Source organism: Myotis nattereri, assembly GCF_964212035.1.
Source record: "Myotis nattereri genome assembly, chromosome: 17".
Lineage (NCBI taxonomy): Eukaryota > Metazoa > Chordata > Mammalia > Chiroptera > Vespertilionidae > Myotis > Myotis nattereri.
The window spans coordinates 20,067,439-20,092,092 of NC_138092.1; the positions used below are offsets into that span (position 1 = coordinate 20,067,439).

General features: G+C 36.2%; 1 protein-coding gene across 2 annotated transcripts in view; it reads right to left on the reverse strand.

Annotated features, from left to right (window-relative positions):
- Positions 1-24,654, reverse strand: part of CSMD3 (CUB and Sushi multiple domains 3) — an 879,736-nt gene that overhangs the window by 149,140 nt on the left and 705,942 nt on the right. The gene's annotated exons all lie outside the window — the stretch shown is intronic.

The window sequence follows — 24,654 nt, forward strand, 5'->3', positions numbered from 1 at the left end:
GCTTGTATTTTGTGTTTTTTAAAAAGAAATGGATAATAAAATTTATTCGTAAGACATTGCTTAGGTAGAAATACTGTGGGGTTGAAAAGAGCATGATTTTTTAAAAGTTTGATAATATAAAAGCAAGGTAACTTTTAATAAATTCAGGATCACATTACTGTAATTAAACTATATGGTGAATATATATATATATATATATATATATATATATATATATATATATTCTTCATATTTTACACCTTAAATCAAGGTTATGATCATCCTGTAGTGTTCTATGAAAACAGGCTACTTCATTGGAAGCATGCTGAGTTTTGCATATGAACAGAACACACACACAAATACTGTATACAAAGCTATCCTCATTTTATTTTATTTTTGGGCCTGCTAAAATAAGCTGGTAATCTCAGTCCAGTTCTCTGTGGGGTAAAAGAAGATGAATAGTTTCTGAACACTGAAGTGCTAAATTTCATAACTAATCCTTCTTAAGCCGTTTCCTAGAAGTCATGAAAGCAAATTTATACTTCTACCTAATCATATATATGTAGTCAATTATGTTAATAGTTTGCAAGTCATATAAAACATTGTCAATTCAGACCTTTTTAAAATATCCATATTTTGGTCTACCAAATCCAAGCTCTTTCAAAAATACTCCAAAAGTTATTAACACAGATTTTGTTTTCTTTTTTTTCCATTTGTTTAGATTGGTGTTTGGATGATCTGCTTTCAAATGTGTCTTTAAAAGTTTCTATTATAATTGCAGACATTGCCACTGTCTTTCCATATGCAGGGACGACCACAGGGACTTCGCTAAATCCAGTACACTGTGTAACAAAGCTCTTGACAAATAACATTCTTTCTTTACATCTTTTTGGAAGTCATTAGAAAAAAAAGTTAAGGTTCAACATCCTTTACTCTTTATACCTAAATATCTCAAAGTTCCATTAGGAAGCATGTCCAATTTCCAAGCAAACTGCTACATTTACAAACAACATCTAAAACAACCAAACTACACAATGATCCAAGAGCTTTTTCTAAGGATAAACAAACAAACAAACAAACAAACAAAAAACAAGCACAAAATATCCTTCTTTTTTCTTGTTTGTAGGCTCTTGTTCTCAATTGTTATTTCTCTACCAATACACCAAAGTTTAGTACCACCTGTAAATTGAGTATGCAGGCCCAGCATGTCAAACTCATGGCCCACAGGTCACATGCCTTGTTTATTTGGCCTGTGCTAGTCTTTGAGTTTGACATGCTTGTTGTAGACTATAATATTTAACAATATAGCCATTAACACCATTTATTTGTATTACTAGAGGCTCAATGCACGAAATTCATGCAAGGGTAGGTTTTCCTTGCCCCGGTTGCCAGTTCCAGCTTCCCTCTGGCTATCAGCAACTGGGACCTGGGCTTCCCTCCGGCTGCTGGAACCTGGGACACACAGGCTTCCCTCTGGCTTCTGGAACCTGGGACATGCAGGCTTCCCTCTGGCTGCCAGAACCCGGGCTTCCCTCTGGCTGTGGGGACCCAGGACCTGGGCTTCCCTCCAGCTGCCAGCACCCGGGCTTCCCCTGGCTGCCTGCAGCCGCCCCCCGCCACCCCCAACACACACACACCTGCACCTGCCTTGGCCTGGCGCTGCCCGTGTCAACGGTCACCTCTCCCTCCCCCCTATTGATCACCCCACCAGCTGGTAGCCTGGGCCTCCCTCTGTGGGGCAATCGTGGGGTGATGGCAGGGCCCCCCGACCAATCGCCTTGGCTGGCCTGGTGCCAGTGCATGTCATAGTGTGGTCGTCCAGACAGTCATTCTGCTGTTTGGCTGTTTGGTTGATTTGCATATTACACACACGTAGGTAGATAGATAGATAGATAGATAGATAGATAGATAGATAGATAGATAGATAGATAGAAAGAAAGAAAGATAGAGATAGAGATAGAGAGAGAGAGAGAGAGAGAGAGAGAGAGAGAGAGAGATTAAATAAAGAAAACTGTAGTGCATGCTCTGTTGCGTAACTCATGCCTATCATGTAGTGTAGTAATTCTAAAGTGAGGTTAGGAGAATAAAGAAATGTAGGGGGTTCGGGAGGACTGTGTTGGAACCTGTCTCATTAAGCGATCAGTAAGCTGCTTTTCTTTAACTGTGAACTAACTTTGCATTAACATGGCGAGAGGATATTCTATTCTATTCTATTTTTATTTTTTCATATAACTACTCCTTTTATCTATTAAAGCATAGGTGGTATACAATGTCATATTAATTATATTATTTTAGGGCATCTAATATAGTGACTCGATATTGTTATTTTTATACCTTACAGTGTGATCACCTGAGTAAGTCTAGTAATCATCTGTCACTGTGCAAACATATCACCGTATTATTGACTGTATTCCCCTTCACATTTTTCACCCATCTTCCCATCCCTCTGCCCTTGGCCAATGGAAATTTTTAATTAAAAATAGCTTGTATTAGAATAAAAATGTTATTTTTGAGAGGATACTGAATCATTATATCAAAGATGACACTATTTACATTTTAATGGGTTTTTTTTTTTGTAGTATGAAGAATCAAGAACACTTACACAGTGTTTTTTTACACATTATCAGGCTAACAATTGTCTCACTGAACATTACAATTCTGAACCAAATCCCCCCTTCTCAGCCAGAAATTTTAAGAATTAAATGGTAACATTAGTGTTTGCTTTGCCATTCTGTCTGTAAATATTTTAATTTACTTACTGTTCTTATGTCTAGACTAGAGGCCTGGTGCATGAAATTCATGCACTTGGGGGGGGGTGGTGGGGGGTGGGGGAGGTCCCTCAGCCCAGCCTGAGCCCTCTCACAGTCCAAGAGCCCTCAGGGGATGTCTGACTGATGGTTTAGGCCCGCTCCCCACAGGAAGCCATCAGTCAGACATCCTTAGCAATGCCACAGAGGTGGGAGAGGCTCCCACCACCACCACTGCGCTTGCCAGCCATGAGTCCGGCTTCTGGCTGAGCGGCGCTCCTCCTGTGGGAGTGCACTGACCACCAGGGGGTAGCTCCTGAGTTGAGCGTTTGCCCCTGGTGGTCAATGTGTGTCATAGCGACCGGCCACTCTGTCATCAGGCTGAAACTGGCTCTCTGACATCCCCCGAGAGGTTCCAGATTGTGAGAGGGCACAGGCCAGGCCAAGGGACCCCACTGGTGCACAATCGGGGCTGGGAAGGGACATGGGAGGTTGGCCAGCTGGGGAGGGACCTTGGGAGGGCTTCAGGGCGTGTCTGCTCGTCTTGCTCAGTCCCAGTCGGCTGGACCCCAGCAGTAAGCTAACCTACCAGTCAGAGCCTCTGCCCCCGGTGGTCAGTGCACGTCATAGTAAGCAGTTGAGCGGCCTTAGCATATCATTAGCATATTACACTTTGGTTGAATGGCAAACTGGGCAACCAGAAACTCAACATATTAGGCTTTTATTATATGGGACGCAGTAGGCCTTCTGCTCGTAAAATATTCTGAATATTTTACTGCACCCTTTGTATGTTTGAGACTGATGTAGGAAAACATTTTGAAAGACTTTACGGTGGACCAAAAGACAACTGGTTATTACTTTTTATAAGCAAGATATTGTCCAACACACCTTCTGAGTATGCTGTGTTTATGGGGGCTCTGGTATGTGTAGTGGATTATTATCTAATGGACAGACTTGTATCTATTTGTAAATTCATTTCATCTATCTATCTATCTATCTATCTATCATCTATTATCATTCAAATAAATTTGAATTCTCTTTAGAACCACTATAGCATCTTACTGGTTCCCTCATTAATTCATGACTTAAATTTATATATATATATATATATATATATATATATATATATATATATATATATATATATATAGTTATAATCTATTTGTAGTATGAGAGCCATGATGTTGCCCTCATTAAAACAAAAACAAAAAATAAAAACATTTTAACACAGATCTAGATGCTAATACTTCAATTTAATGGCTAGACCACCCTTCTATTTCTGGGACTATAATTAACTCCCATTGCATGGGCTTCTTATGCCTTCTGTAATCATTAGCAGTAGTATATCTTCTTTTTATAAGTTTCCAACAGAGATACTGCATTCTATACATCTCAGCTCCAAGTGTCTTCCCCTTTCTCTTGAGATGTGCATGTAGATATGAAAAGCACTTTATTCTTAGGCCATTAGAGTAGCCAGTGATGGCGAACCTTTCGAGCTCGGTGTGTCAGCATTTTGAAAAACCCTAACTTAACTCTGGTGCCGTGTCACAAATAGAAAGTTTTTGATATTTGCAACCATAGTAAAACAAAGACTTATATTTTTGATATTTATTTTCTATATTTAAATGCCATTTAACAAAGAAAAATCAACCAAAAAAATGAGTTTACGTGTCACCTCTGACACGCGTGTCATAGGTTCGCCATCACTGGAGTAGGCTATACACACTAAGCTGCTTCTTAACAGAAACACCAGTTTAAAGGATATTTTCTTTCTTCAAGTGTAATAGATGTAAAAATGTTTTAACTCTTTTGTTAAAAATGGCATGTTTATAACATTATATAAGCTTAAAAAAATAAAAAAAGGAAGCCTAGTAAGAATAAACATGTAAAACATCCCTACACATAAGCTTATGCATAGCATCTATTTTTATGCCTGAAACTACTTCTGAGCCTCTTATTTTCCACACATTTTATTATAGAATACAGTTTATTAATTCAACTAGTATTTATTGATTCTGATCTATGATGTACCAGTATGGCAGGCAGCTAGACAGACATGAGTAGACCCCCTTAGAGGAGGAACAAGGGGGCTGGAAAATAGCTTCTTATGATTTCAATACAAGCCCTTGTATGGGCTCTCTCTTAAGCATTAAGCCCTCAGGACAATGAGGCTCTGACCTGTATCAAATACTGGCGGACACTTTGGGTTTGTGATTTACTGATGATAGCCTTTCTGACAGGTGTGAGGTAATATCTCCTTACGGTTTTAATTTGCATTTCTCTGATGTTTACTGAGGTTGAGCATCTTTTCATATGCCTATTGGCCAGGATGGATGAACTGTTACTGTACTCAGTGCAGACCAACAGTCACTCTGAAAGTCTAATTGTGGAAAGTACATACCTGCAGTGTGGCCTAAAGCACTAAGTGGGTTTTAGTGCTCAGAGAAGTGTGCTTCTTTTTTTTAAGAATATAAAACAACAGAGAAGTTAAAGGCTCCCTTTTCCTCTAAACTGGGCTCTGGAACATTGCTGAAACATTCCACCACTGCCAAAGCAAGTCGGGGACTTTTGGATGTTACATTTAATTCCTGTGACCTCAAAACAACTAGCTAGTCATTGTACAGAGGCTTACTGATTTAGTAATTAATTAACTTAGAATGAGGATAATAAAACAAACATGGACATGATTACTCTCATTCAGTGATCAGGATTGGGGTTATTGAATAAAAATAAAAATTGGGTTTATCAAATAAAGAAGGATTTCAGTTTTGTTTTTGTAAATTTTGTTTTTCTCTCAGAAGGGAATATTTCCCAGTGTATCCTAATGGCACACTAATGTGAGAAGAGAAAAAAAAAACACCACCACCACCACCACCCCCTTCCCCTGCCACACACACACCACCAGAATCAGATGGTGCCATGGCTAACAACTATTTTAGAAGACGGTGATTAAGTTAAGATGAAAATGTCTAAGGGCTTATGGTAAATTTAGGCTTGATTCAAATTTCCTTTGATGTAAAAGAGTTGAAATTTGGTGGAGAATGCCAGTAGGTAGGTCTCTTTGGGCAGGGGTGGTTCTACTAGTCAGATGGGTGTTGCCTTATTAATTTTGGTGCCAGATACTAAAGTGACCAGGTTTCTTTGCTCCACGACAGAGCAGATAAAGCAGTTTAAAGATGGTCAGCATCTCCAGATGGAGCAGATTTAAAAGGACTAATGCTTTCAAATTGCCATTCTATGGGACTGAAAGGCCCTAAAAAATGATGTGATAAGTGATATCAGGGCATTTTAGAAAACTATCTAATGAAGACTTAAGGATTCAAGTTCTGGGATCAGATTCCTTAGGATAGAATCCAGTATGTAACACACAGGAAAGTTACTTCACCTTCCCATGCCTCCAGTTCCTCATTGGTAAACTAGGGATAATAAACATACCTAACCTAGTAGGACAAATATGATATAAATTGCTACTTGTAAAACACTTTGAACGGTGACTCAAACATACGAATACATATTAGTTACTATTCCTAATAACTCAGCTATTGTTATTTGCTGATAATTCATTCTGAACATTTATTGATAGGCTACATTTAATTGATCTCAGAGTATTAAAGCTATTTTGGTCAAGGTTCATTATGATTTCAAAATGGCTATGTACTTCTCTAACCACTTGATATTACTAGCATATTCTATCCCTTTGGGTGGGATATGAAAATGTAATTAGCAGCTTTCTAACTGGGCAAAGAAAAGAGGAACAAGGTCAGAGGTCATTCTACTTTTTTTTTTAACTCCCTTTATCATAATTCTGTGTCCCACTGTTGCAAAGGGAAACTCTATTACAAAGACATATTTTCACACAAAAGGAAGTATGGGAAGAAAAAAATAGAAAATATCAATTCCTATTATATTTCAGCTTGATTCTCAACATGCCTGTAACTGCTCTTTAAAAATCTACACCTTGTTTTGTACTCTAGGGTTCATTTTGATTATTTTTGGCACTCAGACGGTTGTTCACTATGCTATTTTTTTAAGTCACCCCTGCTTTGCTAAATTTGCATTTTATTAACCAATACAGTGTAGAAGAAAACACACATACATTTACCCACACTCCTAACAGACTAGAAATAAAGAATATTGAAATCAAAGATATGTTTGAAACTGTACTTGATTATATATAAAAAATGACTTCTAATGACATAAGCAATCATGATTTTAAAGGTTCTCTTATTTAAAAATAATTACAAGGTATCCGATTATAACTTCTATTTTATAAAATATATAAACAAATGTTAAATATTATGAAATTTTACTCTCAAAAGCTCCAAAAGGCAGAACTTAAAAAATGATCTCAAATCAAATCAGTGGGCTACTTATTTTTAAAAAGTCATCTAGTGGAAAAGTTTGGGGGAAAGTTGCATTAATTGATAAACTAATAAGTGAGAGTTTCATTAGTATTTTGGAAATACAATTTCTATAGAGTTAGATTTCAAATACTCATCATTCTTATTATAGTATAATAGCAGTAACTATTAACTTAGAATGAGCTGCTTTTTACTAATCCAGAATTTTCATTAACCTGAATCATGTGAATCACATAATAGTTATCTAAAGGGCTACTGCAATCTTCCCTAGAAGCTTGGCTCCAGCTTAGTGGAGCCAGTCCTATGCTAGAGCAGCAATCTAGAAGGAGTAGGTTAGCAACTGGCCCTCTGTCTATATTGTGACCATTTGCTTACTACACAAATCTCAAAATAGCTCATTTGACATACTATAAACATACAGACATTGTAAAGACACCCATCTTATAGAAAATGTAGTTAAACTTTCTTTAATTTTTTCCAGGACCAAATATCTATTCAACTACAAACCAATAGCTTATCTGCAATTCGGCAGTTGTCACATTTCCCAATAGCTGAAGATTAATTTGGTGTTTAAGAAGCAATGAAATAAAGAAAAATACAATAAGAAATTCTATAGCATGTCTAAAAATATTTAAAAGGAAAGAAAAGTGAAAAGTTTAAAGTGTTAGAATATTTTATTAACACGTTTTAAAAAAACTCAATTTCAATTTGGATGAGTGTTTTTCTTTAACATCCCTATGATTTTTTTCTATGTATTTGGCTTAACATGTCTTCCAAATATCAACCAGACCAGAGGATTTAGATCAGGAAAAAATTCTCACAGGGATAACAACATAAATTTGTGAGATTTTTTTATTATAAAAATTTCCAAACATATACAAAATTGAAAGCATCTATACTAATAAAAGGATAATATGCTAATTAGATCAGACATCTTTTGGACATCTTCTGGATGTCCTCCGGACAAAGCCACAGTGGCAGGGGCCGAGGCAAAGGTGGTTAGGGGTGATCAGGCTGGCAGGGGAGAGCAGTTAGGGGTGATCAGGCCGGCAGGGGAGAGTAGTTAGGGATCAGGCTGGCAGGGGGGAGCAGTTAGGGGGATCAGGTGGCAGGGGAGAGCAGTTAGGGATCAGGGTGGCAGGCAGGTGAGTGGGTAGGAGCCAGCAGTCCTGGATTGTGAGAGGGATGTCCCACGGCTGGTTTAGGCCTGATCCCGCAGGGCCTAAACCGGCAGTCGAACATTCCCCAAGGGGTCCTGGATTGGAGAGGGTGCAGGCCGGGCTGAGGGACATCCTTCTCGTGCAAAATTTCATGCACAAGGCCTCTAGTAGTAAAATAAACACCCATGAATGCAGCATCCATTTTAAAAACTTATCAACATTTGCCAATTCTGTGTCATTTGTTTTCTCTTATCCCCAACCTAGGAGTGCTTTAGAGCAACTCTCAATGTCATATCCTTTTCCCATAAATGCTTATCTCTAATAGATAAGGACTTAAAAAAAAAAAGCACAGTGAAGTTACCATATCTAAAAAGCAAACAGTCCAAAAAAAAAAAAACCCACAGAAAAACTAACAATGTCTTTCTATTATTTAATAACCATTTCTTGATTGCATTTCCAGATTTTTTCCCCAGAAAGGCATTTTTAGAGTTGCTTTGATCAAATCAGGATCCAAACAAAGTTCATATATTTCATTTGGTTGCTATGTCACTAAAGACTTCTAATGTATAGAATCTCTGACCCCCATCTTATTTTTAATATCATATACTTATGGGAAAATATGGGCCTTTTAAAGTTAGGGGGACTATAATAAGATACAACTCAACTAATTGAAATTTTACTCTCATCTAGTTTTTGTTGACAGTTAATTTTATGAAGTTACTACTACACAGCAAGTAATTTTCTCTTGAGGTGAGAGGGCTGCTATACGTTCATGGTTCCTAATCCCCTTACGTCCCACTTCAATCAGAGCAGTGTAATTTCCCACTGTTTTATTTGTAGGACTTTCACATACAATTCAGCATTAAGCCTGGGTTCAAATTCTTGCTTCCACCATATTCTTAACTATCTTCTCTATATTGCCTCCTACACATGTCAGATTTTTTCTGTAGGCACAGCACCATGGAACCCTCAACTCCCAAAGTTCTATGGCCTAAGAGCTCTTTAATTGGCAGACTTTACATCTATTTTAGGGTGGCAGATGAAGGGGTTTATCCCAGGACAATATTTTTTAAAAGTTTCTCAATAAAATATTACCAGGCATCTCTTTAATTTGGGCTCTAGTCTCACCATATTGAGAATCACACTTGTACATTTTCATAAGAGAAGAAATTCCAAAGCTACTTATTCTTAATATAAATATAATTCTACTATGTTCTGAGATTTATTTTCCTGAACCCATGTTTGTTAGAAATGTGAGAGAATTTTCTGGTGCTAGAAATTTAGAAAATCGAAAACCTTGTAATTCATTTATTTACTAAATAAATAAAATTATATTTGAAAAATCCCAAAATTATAATGCCAGATAGTTACCATTCATTGAACTGTTACTAGGTATAAGGATGTACACTAAGCTCTATACATATCAGCTGGATTGATCCTTAAAACATCTCCATTTTAAATATGAAACATACTGAAACAAGTAAGGCAAAAAAAAAAACTATCAAAAATTACAAAAGCAGGGAGGGAAAGAGATAAAATTTGAATTCATGCAATATGATTTATCATGAACCTGGTCTCTTAACCATTACCCTATGGAGCATACATGGAAGGGTCTTAAGATTTTAAAATGCACACTCTCATGGAAACAGTATACAAATGACAGGTGCCCAGATGAACTCACTAAATCTATTTGACCTGAAATCAGTGTAATTCATGAAAACAACAGAATGTTTTAACTGGACAAGAAATTTCACTATCATCTGGTTCAATTACTTGTTCTAGAAAAGAGATAACTGAGCCTCAAAAAGGTTGAAGAATTGATTTGTAACACCAATCCCATAGGAAGGTGCATTCTAAGCTCCAATTAGAATAGCAGGAAACATACCCCAACAGGATTTGGAATTCACTAGGAGAAGAGAGTTTAAAGCCCCCTGACACAAATGGAAACATTGCTTAGTCTTATTTTGCCTGAACTGTTACACTCAAATATGTCTAAGTTGATCACTAAGGTGGAGAAATGGGAAAAAAGTGAAGTCTTTACACTCAACTGCAGTATGTTCACATTGGAATAAGCATATGTGTAGCCTGAGAATGACTGCTCCCTTGTTCTTAATTTAAATTAACACTTTATTTTTGAGGTCCCATTCAATTTTTTTCTGCCTTATTTTCATCAGACTGTGTCTATCCCCACCCCTCACCCCCACCTTCAGAGGGCAAAAGCCCTAGGAAGTATTTTGTGATGAAGTATTTAAGTTCCTTGTGTTGTCTAGACATGTCAGAAGCTGTGAAGTGTAAAATAATTTTAAATAATCTAAATTACTTAATAAGCTGTAATTCCAATGGAAATAGCTTATATTATATAGTATAGAAGCATTTTACTTACATTTGCAAAATGTATTCATAGAATTGTATAGAGCACTTAGCTGTTAACAGAAGCTGTGTGAAAAATGTGTTTTGGATGGTCTTCAATGGAAAAAATGGTTGCAAATTAATCATTATGGCTCTTAAAGCAGAGGAAGTTAAAATAGCATCACCTTCACTCCTCCCAACTTACATGTAAGAAGAGTTAACTGTTTAAAGCCCTGATCAATGGTATAAATAGAAAAATGGGTTTCAAAAAACAACTCATCTATTTAATAATTTGATTCTAGTTATCATAACAAAGAATAATTAATGTTTTAACTAAATATTTTAAAATTAATTTATAATCACATTATAATTATTAGTTAAGACCCTATATATAAGGAAACAGTTATATGTGCATGTGACTAACTTGTATTATGTGTTATTAAGTGGTTTACTAAGTTATAGTAAAACACAAATAGAATGCTTTGTTTTTTTTCTTCAGTGAATGAAATCTTTTTAGTGAAGCTTTTGTTAGGACTCCCAGTGGAGATCAAGGATATAATATGCAATTCCTTAAAGTTGTTCAACTTCCCACAATCATCTCTGACCTTGATACAAATTACCATCACAGAAGTTTTGCTTCTTTTCACACCTCCATTCTTCTATTTCTTTTTCTCATTTATTTAATAGGAATTCTATTGTTTAAATATTCTTATAAAACAGTTATTCAGAATAAGTAACTACATTTAATTTCTTGATTGTTAGTTGTTTTATATTTATTATAGTTAAATAATGCTGGACCCTAATTAGCAGTAACTATTAAGCAAAGAGAGTACTTTAAAATGTGACTCATATAATTTATTTGATATAATATTTCAAAATAAATAAGACTCCCTGCAAGCCATTGGATAGCATGTTGTAAAAGGGTCACATGTAACTTACAAGTACATTTTGAAAATCAGAACTATAAGAAATCTTACAGTAAATTATATTTTTATACATTTTTTTTCATGTTTAGAGATGATGGATATTGTGTATTAAATAATATTCTAACTTCAATTTCTGAGCTCAAAATATTCTTTCAGGTTAATTTGGACACAATTTATGGATTAGATAATGCATTTAAATTCAGCAGAGGGTGAGGAGAGGCCTCGAGAAAAAATCCAAAGGAAGTCGATTGCCACTCTTATGACTATGTTTGCTGCCCTTGCTTATGGTGCCAGGAGTTTGACGTACATGTGTATTGTCTCAGGGTTTACTAATGAGGATTTGATCAGTGTTACTACCCCATTTTGAAGCTGAGGAAACTGAGGCCCGAAGGCCACCTCAAGGGACACTTGTGCAGCTGGGATTCACACCAAGGGCCTCTTGAACCAGCATCCACTTTTAACCACTGTAGTAAACAATGGCATATCAAACATACTGGACACTCAGTATGAATCATTTTTGTCATCCCTCATATGTTAAAACTATTTTCACCAATAATCAGAAAATAAGCCAATAATAATGGCCAGAAAAGAAATATAGACAGTGCAAAAGTTTCCTAGATGGAACTGAACTGTGTTCTATATATAATGGTTATAATATGTATAATATGATATGCATAATTATATACAGTGGGGCCTTGACTTATGAGTGTCCCAACTAACGAGTTTTTTGAGATACCATCTGTCGGCCGATTTTTTGCATTGAGTTCATAGAGTCATTTGAGTTAACGAGCTCCTTAACAAGCTCAGTCTCAGAACGAATTAAACTCGTAAGTCAAGGCCCCACTGTAATTACTAGTGACCGGTGCACGGATTCATGCACATGGAAAGGAAATTAATTAGAAGGTGGCCAGCGGGGCAGGACTTGGCAAGTGGGCTGGACATGTCCTGGAACCGACCTCCCACAGTCCCTCCCCAGCAGACATACTTGGGGTGGTGCTGTGGCTCAAAAGGTGTCTGAGGAGTGAGAGGGGTCCCTCCAGCAGGTGGGGTCCCTCAGCCTGGCCTGCGGGGATCAGGATTAAACTGGCTCTCCAACATCCTCCAAGGGGTCCCAGAGTGTGAGAGGGCACTCTGCAAAGTTGCTGCCGTACAGGGTGTAGAAGGCAAACGCAAGTGTGTGATAAACCAATTTGAGGCCAACAGTGCCCCAGCAACAACATAACCCACGGGTGACAGTGGAATCCTGCAGCCCCGCAAAGGCTCGGGCTCCCTCTTCTCTGGTTTTGGGGTGCGTTACTTGAGAACAACTACTGCCAAGACACTGCAGCTTGGCAGCTCCTGCGTTGAGCGTCTGCCTCCTGGTGGTCAGTGCGTGTCATAGCAACTGGTTGGATGGAGGGAGGGACACTTAGCATATTAACCTTTTATATATATAGATATTATAGTAGTAATAATTTCAAATTAAGAAAATAAATGTTAGGATGCAAAAAGGAAAGATGTCATGAAGTAACAATTTAAAAATTATTTCTATTAAATTTATGACATTGGTTGATAGGATCATTATAGGTTTCAAGTATACAGGGTAACATTTTAATTATATAAATGTAATTTTGAAAAATATGAGGAAACAAATTTTTACTGACGTTTGGACTACATTTCACCTTAACTCTTAAACAGAAGTAAAAAATCTAAGTGTCTATATAGGATGGCTTAACTAAAACAAATCAAATTCAGTTTCTTTGCTTTCCAATCACTGCTCTGTCATGTTGATACTATTTAAATGAAGGAATATGTAGGACAATGGGGCAGGAGACCTGAACCAAAGTGAGCTGGAGTGATCCCAAATCATTAAAAACTTACTTTAAAAAAGGATTGTGTTTGCTTAATTCCTGTGAGTCAAAGGCAAAAAATAAAAATAATAAAGTAAATAAAAATAGCATGGCCTTTGTCAACTTGCTCAGTGGTTAGAGTGTCAGTCCGTGGACTGAAGGGCTGTGGGTTTGATTCCTGGCAAGGGCATATACCTCAGTTGCTGGCTGGATCCCCGGCAGGTTGGTCTGCATGTGCAGGAGGCAACCAATTGATGTGTCTCTCTCACATCAATGTTTCTCTCTTTCCGTCTCTCCCCATCCCTTCCACTCTCTCTAAAAATGAATGGGTGAAAAAAATCCTCTGGTGTAAGTTTAACAAAAACAAAAAAATAATAAAATAGTACAATTAGGTTGTGTGTGGGTGTGGATATAGGCAAAATGTTAAAAAAAATTAATTACATTCCACATATTGTATTGATTGTGAACTTTCTGTAATATTTTTGAAATAATTCTTTGAATAAAATAAACTAACAGAATCATGTGTCCAGGTTTTTTTTTTTTTAATTTTATAGGTAAAAGGCTAATGAGACTGAATTATTCAGGTCAATGAGTGATTCCTGGTACTCTGTGACTCCTCTGTCCTGTACATTCTCACCAACTTCTCTGAGTTGTGTATCTAGACCCTCTGTCTCATGTCTAGTCACCTCTGAAGACTCAGCTCAGAGAAGCCGTCACTGAGTCTCACTACCATTACTTCAGCATGTATTGGATTAAGAGCTGCTTAAACATCCCCTGCTTACTCTGGTCATATAAATTATCACATTATTTTGAAATTTTGGTTTAAATGTCTTTTTCCTCCACTATTTGAGATTACTTGTTTATCTCAGTAACTACTTCCCTGGCATTCATCACATATTTGTGAGATGAATATAGAAACTTCAATTATGTAAAAAAAGAAAAAAAAAAGGAATAAAAGACGCCGAGAAAATGTTTTCACTCTTTTCAGGTACTCATGGTACCTTGCAATCATTTCAAATACCGGGTGTTAAAAAAGATTGTGTCAGCACAGCACTCTCTTTTTCTTTCCTTGTTTTGTATTACAAACAATCAATTTATTTAAGCAATTATCAATCATATCTGACAGAACTTCCTTAAATATAAATTGAATTGTCATAAGTTGCTTAAAAAGGATAACAAAAGCCGAAACCAGTTTGGCTCAGTGGATAGAGCGTCGGCCTGCAAACTGAAAGGTCCCAGGTTCGATTCCGGTCAAGGGCATGTACCTGGGTTGCGGGCACATTCCCAGTAGGAGATGTGCAGGAGGCAGCTGGTCGATGTTTCTCTCTCATCGATGTTTCTAACTCTCTATCTCTCTCCCTTCCTCTCTGTAAAAAATCAATAAAATATATTTTTTAAAAAAGGATAACAAAAATAAGGGTATTTTGTTCAGTTCACTTGAGATTGATGGCCTAGTATTCATTTAAGGAGGTAAGATAGAATGCTACTAGTAAAATAAAAACAAGCTCCCTGTCCCTCTGCCAAATCTCTCCTCACCTGAGAAAAGTCATGTGCCTGGTCACCAGAACCATTTTATGATGTTCATGACGACCTATTCTGTATCTCTGCTGGGCCCCCAGGCACAGGTTCTGCCCCCAGAGCTGCTTCCTTCGGAGCGCCTCATATATAGGAGCACTGAAGTCATTACTTTCTATCTTCTAAATGTGTCTTGATTCTAAGCCAACCACCTGTTCTCCTCTCCATTCCCATTACTACATCCTCAATTCTTTAACCTTCTCTGTGATGTCCCTGGGTACAAATCTGGAGCAACCCTGCTTCATTCCCCACACCTTTATGAAAGTAATTAATCTAAAATGCAAATCAGATCATATTACTTCCCCACATAAGACAGTTGTGCTGTGGAATGGAGCAGATGGGCTACATGAATAGTTTGATATTTTCATTTGCTTTCCCCCCCCCCCCAACTGTTTCCTTGGCATTTAATTTCTAAAGTTTATCTAGATCCCTGTCCACCACTACCATGACTACTATTGAGAAAAATACTCATGGACTCTTTTTCACTTTCTGATATAAACTCTAGATCATTAAGCCATATTAGTACTTTGTTAATACTTATTACTTAAACAATTGCAACTGCTTTTCAATTTTTAAAGTCTTGATATATAATCAAATCTTTGGAAAATGGATCTGGAAGTACTAAAAGCCAAGCTAAGATCAGAGTATTAAGAATTTAAGTATACATGAACATTGTTCTCAAAACAGAGATATAATTTCACCATAAAAGTAAAAACTTGGATATATCAAGCAACCAAGTAGAGAGTTAATCTTAGGAAAAAGAAAGGGGTGAAATGAACGTGGAAACTTGGCTTGAAGTTTATGAACAGATTAGAAGGTTGATATCCAATTATTCAACACATATGTATTGAATACTGAGAATGTATAAATATATTCTTGGAGCTGAAAACATACAGTCCTTGCCCTCAAGGATCTGACAAGCTAGTGGAGGAGACAACATATTAACCTTTACTTACCACCCTGTATGGCAAATTCAGTGGTGAAAAATCGGCATTCTGTTCATGCTACTCCTTGCTTGGAATGCCTTCTCACTTTCCCTCCACCTGTATGACATGTGCCACTCTCCCAACAGAAAACAAGGCTCATCTTTTCCATGAATCCTCTCTGAATTCCCATCGTCCAACTCCACGTATTTTTAACCCACGTGAACTCCTAAATATTACTATCTCCACCACCCATTCCGCACATGTTACTGTTATTTCTTACTTAAAAGGAATCCGTGCTGCACGAGGCATTGGGGACACAAGTCTTAAAAAGATAGGCACAGTTCCATGTCTCACAGAACTGACAGTCTAGCATAGAAGAAAGTCATTAAGTGATGGATTTTAAGTATATCAAATGAGTACTATGACCCCTGTGTGTGATAGGATAACATGAAGGTGCTACAATATTTCTGCATTACTAGTATGAAAAGATAAGAGAATAGCTTCATATAGAATCTCCAACATAGATTTCTTCTTAGGCAGAAACTTTCAAAATGAATTGTTTTAATTACAAAAAGAATTGTGGAAGCCTAATTTAAAACCCGATTGAACTTTACTGATATATATATATTATTCAATAATGAAAAACACTTATGACCAAAATATCTAAAGTGAAAAACTCATTTATAAATATGAAAGTATATAATCTTTGCTGACATATGTCACCAGGGATTTTACCTCTTTTTTATAAAATATAGAAAGTTTAGAAATTATCAGTAATTTGTCACTAAACAATATTCACTGAGAAGTCACTATTCTGTGACCTTTATAGAGAGGTAACAAATATGAGGTCACTTTTTCTGTACTTCAGCAACAGGTGTAGATTTTAAAAGCTGTGTGGTACCCTGAGTAGTTTAAAACAATGTAAGTTAACAATACAATTCTAAATAACAGTCATGCATTTCTAATGTCAATCATTTTTTTGCAACTGAGGCCAGTGTCTTTATATATCCCTAATATTTTTTTGTATAAAATCTTCTTACAAATTCCTTTTGGAATGTCTGTAAGTTTTGCCCATGTGTCTGATGCAGGGAGAAGAGCAAATAGAAGTTTACCAAAAGGGAGTACTTATACTATATGCATCATATCAGGAAGCTTTTAAAGTAGTTTTCCAACTTCAATTCTCTATTTCTCCCCTCATTACTTGCTTCTCCAAACTTCAAACAAATAAAAAATCAGTCATAAATGAGTGTATTCAATGGAAAAGTGACAGAGGCCAGATTAAATAGGAAAAGAGAAATCAGTTATCACCAACCCCCATCACCTCTATCTATAACTCTTCCTAAGATAAGTACACTGTCCTGTAAAAAAATGTATCATGATTAAATTAATTACTTTATGTAATCAGTTATATTAATAACTATCTATGGCTGGTGCTCAGGGTCAGCTTGAAGCATATGGGCATCCTCAGCCTACTTCCTGAGATTAAAAAAAATTGGCTTTTAAGTAATTAAAGTAGTATTCATTTTTATGTTCAAAACATGGAGTTTATAAAACATTACTTATGAACCAGAAAATAAATATCTTATGAGACATAAAATGTTCATGTAAATCACCTGGTGGGCAACCTTATGTCCAGCATTAAGTTTCAGAATTTCAATGAATGGCAACTGCAGATTTTATATAATACTTGGTTTACTAATCTGGAGATTGAAGGAACAAATTATAGGATATAATATGAATCTTACAATAGCCTGTCCCAAATGTACTCAAGAGAAATAGAACAACAGAGGGGAACAAGGGATTTGATTTAGTTTTTAGGGAAGTGTGTGTGTGTGTGTGTGTGTGTGTGTGTGTGTGTATGTGTGAAAGAGAGAGGAGAGAGAGAGAGAGAGAGAGAGAGAGAGAGAGAGAGAGAGAGAGAGAGAGAGAGAGAGAGAGGAGATAAAGATTTACACTTGCAGTAATTAGGTAAGGATATTCTGGATGGGGATGGGATCAATTTTATTTCTGTGGATTCATGCCTTAGTTTTCTCAGTCCCCAAATCAGGCTCTGAAGGTAATTAAACCCTCACAGATATTAAGGTTAATAAACCTCATTAGAATATAGGTATCTAATAACAGAAAGAGAAGTAAAGGTGAAAGAAGGCTGCATATGCCTAGATATTACATACCTGATGTTTCCTTTTAGTTTTGGTGTTTAAAAGGCATGTCTTATTTCTAAATAGAAAAATTAATTTTTGGCTTTATTATAAAAAGTCAATACTTTAAAATTTATTTTTGTTTAAAGCTACTGATCATATAAAGCAGAGGTGATGACTTCTTTAAGATGAATTTCATGAAAAAAAAAACAGTTTCTCATTGTATATTTATTTATTTTATACCTAAAATTTACAGTAGTACACTTTAAGTTACCGATTGTTAGCAATGACTTAGAGAGAAGGACAGGAAGAAGAATGAATGGGGATGAGGTATGGATGTGTCTACTCTTTAATTTGTTTAGAGAGGCAGAGTTTGAACAACAGAGAAATGATGGATGATTTCTGTAGACTGCACTGCTCAATAAATATCTGAAGGCCACCTTGAGCTGTGAAACCGACTCTTTCTACCAAATAAATAAAATTGAGCTGACCCACACTTGTCACCCTGAATGTGAAATTTCCTGTACTTTATAGATAGATGTTACTTTTCAGAGATTAACTGGTTATGTGGTAAGCAGTCATGAAGTGCTACATATTGAGTAATAGTCACCACAAGCATGAACATACCAAAAAATGGAGTAGAGAGGAGATAATGCTTAGTATCATCCATTTGCTTTTCCAAAGAATAGCTCCTGTCCCATACCCAGTTTGCAAGACTTTTCTCTCCCTTAGAGAACTCTGAAGTTTCTCCTATCCTTTCACTTTTCTATTTCTGACTTCCTTTCTCCCTTTTCTTGACTTTACATTACACAGCCCTATTGACTAATCTGAAAACCTGCAAATACCTTCTGCATAGGACAAAAAATAAAAAAAAAGAGTGAATAAAGCAATAATCTAAAGCAAGGGAAGGAGTAAGGCTAAGAACACTCATGTGTTAATAAATATGTTCCTGTTATACAAAGTTAGAGAAACATGCCTATTGCAGCCTGTATTGCCCTTAGTTATATATTCAAGGTTTTCCAACTGTGTTCATACTGAACGTGACATCACAACTCTAATAGTTTATAATCAATTAATTAAATTAGAACAAGCATTATATTTTTAGTGAATCAGAGGAGTGTGGAGTAGAATAGAACAGAACAGAATAGATCAGAGACATCACCGAAACAAACGGAAATTAATTGGGAACTGAGTTGAGAGGCAAACCATTTCTTCATGTAAGATTTAGTCACAAAGTGTGAAAGTCTGTAACTATATTACGTGCTAAATGATTAATTTCCACATAACGACAACAACTTGATCTTGACATGATTTTAGTTTAATTAAATGAGGTCCAACCATATTTTGGCATGAATTAAAGAAACAGATAATTGTGGCCCAAATAAATTCTTATTCCAAAAGTACAGTTTGATTAGTTCAAACAAAAGTTTGTGTGAGAGTAGTGCTATCATTGCTTATTTAGAAATACATTAGAAGAGTAAGCTCATATTCTAAGAAGACAAAATAATTCAGCATTGTAGACAGCTACCTCCCAAGGGCAGAAATGACCTACAATAGAGAAAGAATGAGGAATGTTCCTTTTATGTGTTTTACCAGCTGTGTGGAACGTAATATAAGTTCTTGTGGGCAGAAACATTTAGGAACACATTTATGTATCTACCTGTGTCATTTTTTGCTTTACAAATGACTGCAGAAGTACTCAAGTTAATAATTAACTTTTGAATTCAGTGAGTTAAAGCAACGGCAGTAAATCAGCTATTTCCGTGGTGAATTATTTGTGTTAGGATTGATTATGTCTTGCATTTATTGTATGAATCTATTATGGTAATTGCACTGAATTTACTGGAAAAGTACCACTAATGTGCATGAGGTCTAGTAGCTATTTTGTTTCTTAAATGGAATAGAGAGGATGAAGTTGCCAGGGCACTGGATGGATTTTCAAATATACTAACGCCAGACTACTTCCACTTGCTGACAATAAATTTAGAGATCTTCATCCATGCCCAAGCATTCTTGAGGATTTGGAAAGGTAGTGTGGAGTGGTACTTATGAGTAAAGACTGATAGACTTTAGTTGTAAATCCAAAGCTAAAACTCACTAACAAAAGGATGTGGGGTGATTTAATAAAATAAGCCTACTTCATTCCACTGTTATAAAAATTAAGTGAGATAAAGACGCAAACCCCTAGCATAATGCCTGGCATATGATCATGATGACTGCATTCATTTTTATACAATTTATGTGGCAGAGCTGGGATTTAGTATCAGGTTGGTTAACATAAATAAAACTTCTAGTCTACTCTACTAATTTATTATCAGCACCATGATTGGTGCATGTACACTTATAAGCATGTTCCTTTTATTCTCCTTCTCCAAACATACATTCTTTCTTTCTATTACAGGCTCCTTGTAATGTATGCCACATCATACTGTCTAAGAAGCTGTGCCGTTATGTAAGTGTACTATGAAGTTAACTAAGCTCCCGCCTTGTACCTGCTCCTTCCAAGACCTTGTAAGAGGACCATCAATGCATTCACAAAGATATATGGTTTGGCAAAATTTGCAAAAGTAACATATTCTTTTTCTTAAAGAGGGCTCCCCAGAGTAGCTCAGCTTTAGGTCACACAAAACCTGCGTCCATTCCTACTCTGGGCATGAACTCAAATAGTTCATTTATTTGTACAGTTGCCTCCAATCTGAAATCTTTGACACTCTAATTTTTTTTTTTTGAAACACATTCAAAGACTAGTTCACCAGAGTTGGTCATAAGGTTCACAGTCCATCTGGACGCACTGCACACAGGGAAATGCACATTGTTTCACCTGCTCTTAAGACTACAGGGCAGCTCCTCTTGGGGTCAGCAAACAGCACTTATATTTTAGAAGAGCAAGTGAAACCAGAGACCTTGGAAACTGCCAATTATGGGACAATATGTTTTTTAAATATATTTTATTGATTTTTGTACAGAGAGAAAGGGAGAGGGATAGAGAGTTAGAAACATGGATGAGAGAGAAACATTGATCAGCTGCCTCCTGCACATCCCCGACTGGGGATGTGCCTGCAACCAAGGTACATACCCTTGACCATAATCGAACCTGGGACCCTTCAGTCCTCAGTCTGATGCTCTATCCACTGAGCCAAACTGGTTAGGGCGGGACAATATGTTTTAAGTAAACATAGGTTTGATTCAGGAAAAATAGTGTACAGAAAGATGATAACAGCAGTTATTTGTCTTAAAAATTAAGAATACTTTTTGGTTATGGGAGAGAGCACGGAAGCATCAAGCATGCCAATAATAACATTTCAATACAGCAATGCAGTAGTATCAACAATAAGCAGTGAGTGTTTATAAACATTATTTCTAAACTCTAAGTAATTCTGTGAGGCAGATATTGATATTCCTTGTTTCATATACGAGGTAATTGACACTTAGCATTAAATAATTTCATATGATCATACAGCTAGTAAAATACACGCCAGCACTAGAACCTAGTCTGTTCCACTTTTAACCATTGTCCTATTGCACTTATAATATATTTCAAACAAGAAAGTCTTGTTTTTTAAAGGCAGGAAAGTAGTTGGAAAAGCTTGTTTACTAGTATTTATCATGAACTCATTCCTAAGGTCAAATTTCTTACATGCATTTCAATGAAGTCAGATCCAGGCTTGGATATATGCTGTAACATCTTAAAATATTTTTTGTTAAATAATCATTTTTCACAGTAGTTTGTAGAGTGCTTACTAAGACAAAAAAATAGATGCGACACATTTTTTTAAGCTTGGGTACTTTTCAAGATAGCTTAAAAATCATATATGATTTATATTTCAAAATTGTGCCTGATACACAGGGCACTGAATACAATGTGCATTTTTTCTGTGTGCGTGTGTTGTTACTGTTATCAGGTGGATATAATCTATGGCCATGTCTTGAACACTCTGAAGGACTTTTATTTATTTTTTATTTTGGAGGTATTTGTATGCATAATGCATTCCCTATACATATAATAAAGAGCTTTTTAATCCAGTTAAATTTAAAAATAATTTGTGGCAATGTGCTGAGCATAAAAGGATAAAGATTCTGACATGTCACATTCCCTCAAGTGGTTTCCATTCTAGTGCAATGGTTGTCCAGTAGAGTTCATGCAGAAATCAGCTTGGATGCTTTAGAAATTTAGGGAGGAGCTGTTCCAGAGAACCTCAGCTATAACACTGAAATAGAGCCTAACTAAGGGATCTACATTTTTAAAGGACTCCACTGATTATTGAACGGCTTGTCCACACCTCAAGAAACTGATCTAATAGAAAGAACATACTTGTATACAACCAATTGCAATATTAAATATATTAAAAATGTATAATAAAGGAAATTATAAAGTAAGAGATAAGGAACTATTTTATGTATCTGTTTTGGATTTAAAAATACTGTTATAGTCATTCTTCATTTACAAGGAACACTTTTTAAAATGTTTTTATTGATTTTAGAGAGAAAGAGGAAGAAAGAAGGACAGAGAGATAGAAGCATCCATGAGAGAGAACTATCACTTGACTACCTCCTGCATGGCCCCTACTGGGGACTAAGCCTGCAGCCTGGGCATGTGCCCTGACCTGGAATCAAACAGGCGATCTTTTGGTTTTGGGGCCTATGCTCAATCACTGAGCCAAACTGGCCAGGCTACAAGGACAATTTTTGAGACAAAACATGAGTATCTAAAAAAAAGCCCCCCTTCTTTTATCCATATATAAATTATTTATAGTATTATACACTACATCGTGTACTGCTGACTAGAATAAACTGTTCCCAGCTGTAAAAATAGTTTTTCTGCTTTAAAAACTTAGAGGACATGTTTTATTTTATTGTGTATACATAGGCACATTTTACTCCTACCTGTATTGTTATTCAGTAATAAATGTTTCTTCCTAGGTTCTAGCTGGATGTTTTACGCTAGTGTAATAACAATCTAGTAAAACTCTGGAATTTTAAATATACTATTGGAAATTGAATCAGAATATCAATAACATGAAATGTGTTACAAATCCACACCAAGCAGAGACATATGGCGTTTGAATGAGTGTGAATGCCACTGTGAGTAGTCAACTGTGGATGCTCAGTGGGAAATCCTCATGGTTTTGTGTCTAGTCTTTATCCAATGTGGACTTTACACTTGGCATCATGACAGGCTCTTATTCAAGCACAGCTAGAGACTGATTAAGTTAGATCCTGGCTACACCACAATGAAATTCGCTGAATTTATATAAGCTTTAACACCTGAACCAAAAGGGATATGAAGAATTATGTCAACATTAGGATGTCGAAAAGGAATAGCTTTTGGAATAAAATCAACAGTTGCAATCAGTTGAAGCATCAGCAGATTTAATTATTTCCAACATGTTCCATGTATTTCTGTCAATTATCATTCCTAACAAGCAAGTAAATTCTGCTATTCATTTTCAATATCCCGTAAAATGGAAAATAAAACCATAGTTTATTGTATACTTATTTAAAGGAGGAGTTTATCTACAATTTGAATATGCTTTTTTCAGAAGAACAGATTGCAAACATCTCAGATTAGTAGTCATCATTGCACGCTGCCTTTGACATGATGGGAGCTCAATGTATGCTCACTGAACAGATGAACAAAAGAATCTTTGGAATCAGGAATAAATATGTCAAAAGAATGTAGGCATCTATAAAACATTATTTTCCTCTTTTAGAGGAAAAGAGACCTTTCTGAAGCCTTTTGGGGGCTATGTACCTATGCAAATCTGAATTTTCTGAGTGACATAATTTGAACACATACATCTTTTCTTGTATTGGCAAAAATACTCTTCATTGTTATTGTTAGATTTTAGTGTTTTTACAATTGTACAAGTCGGTGGCTTTCCAGTATTTTCATTGATGTTAATTCTTACAAAAATGACACAAGGATGGTAAATATAGCAGCATTATTCAGAGCACAAAGGGAATTTTTCTGAGTTCATGCTACTACATAAAAGCCCATGAGGGCTTTTCTAACTTTCACAGAGATAATCTCAATTGCTCAGATTTCAGTGATGTCTCTCTCCTTTTCCCTCCTACGGTATTCAGGGTCCATTCTAACACTTAGCATAATGACACGTTTTCATTTAGTTTTATATTTGTGGTGTCTCATCTACTTCCATACATTATTAACTCTTGAAGATCAGAAACTCAAATCTCTCTCAAAAACAACTTGAGTATTGACCATATTCTCAATCACTGAGTCACAAAGTCAACTTGGATCTCTCCATCTCATCTAATCTCTCCAACCACACCCAAACAGTCAAGGTGCAGAAGAATTATCTCATATGCTTCTGGATTCTATCATTTTCCTTCCATTCATATTGAAAGTTTCCATAGCAATTACAGTGACAAAAAATAGGAATGTAAGTGAAAACTGACCAATTTCAATTTAAGAGACCAGCTGTTGCCATTTTAAGAGGTGATAGTGAAAAGAGCTGATGAGGAGTTAGAACTTCTTAGCGCTAGATTTTGATTTCTGATTACAAAATCTAACATGTGACAGAATGCTGACCATTCAGATTTTGGCTGCAGTCACTAAGGTACTATTTTGTTGAGTTCACTTTCAACTTTTCTATTTAAGTGACTAAAGTAATCTCATTGGTATCACAGACCGACCTGAATTTTC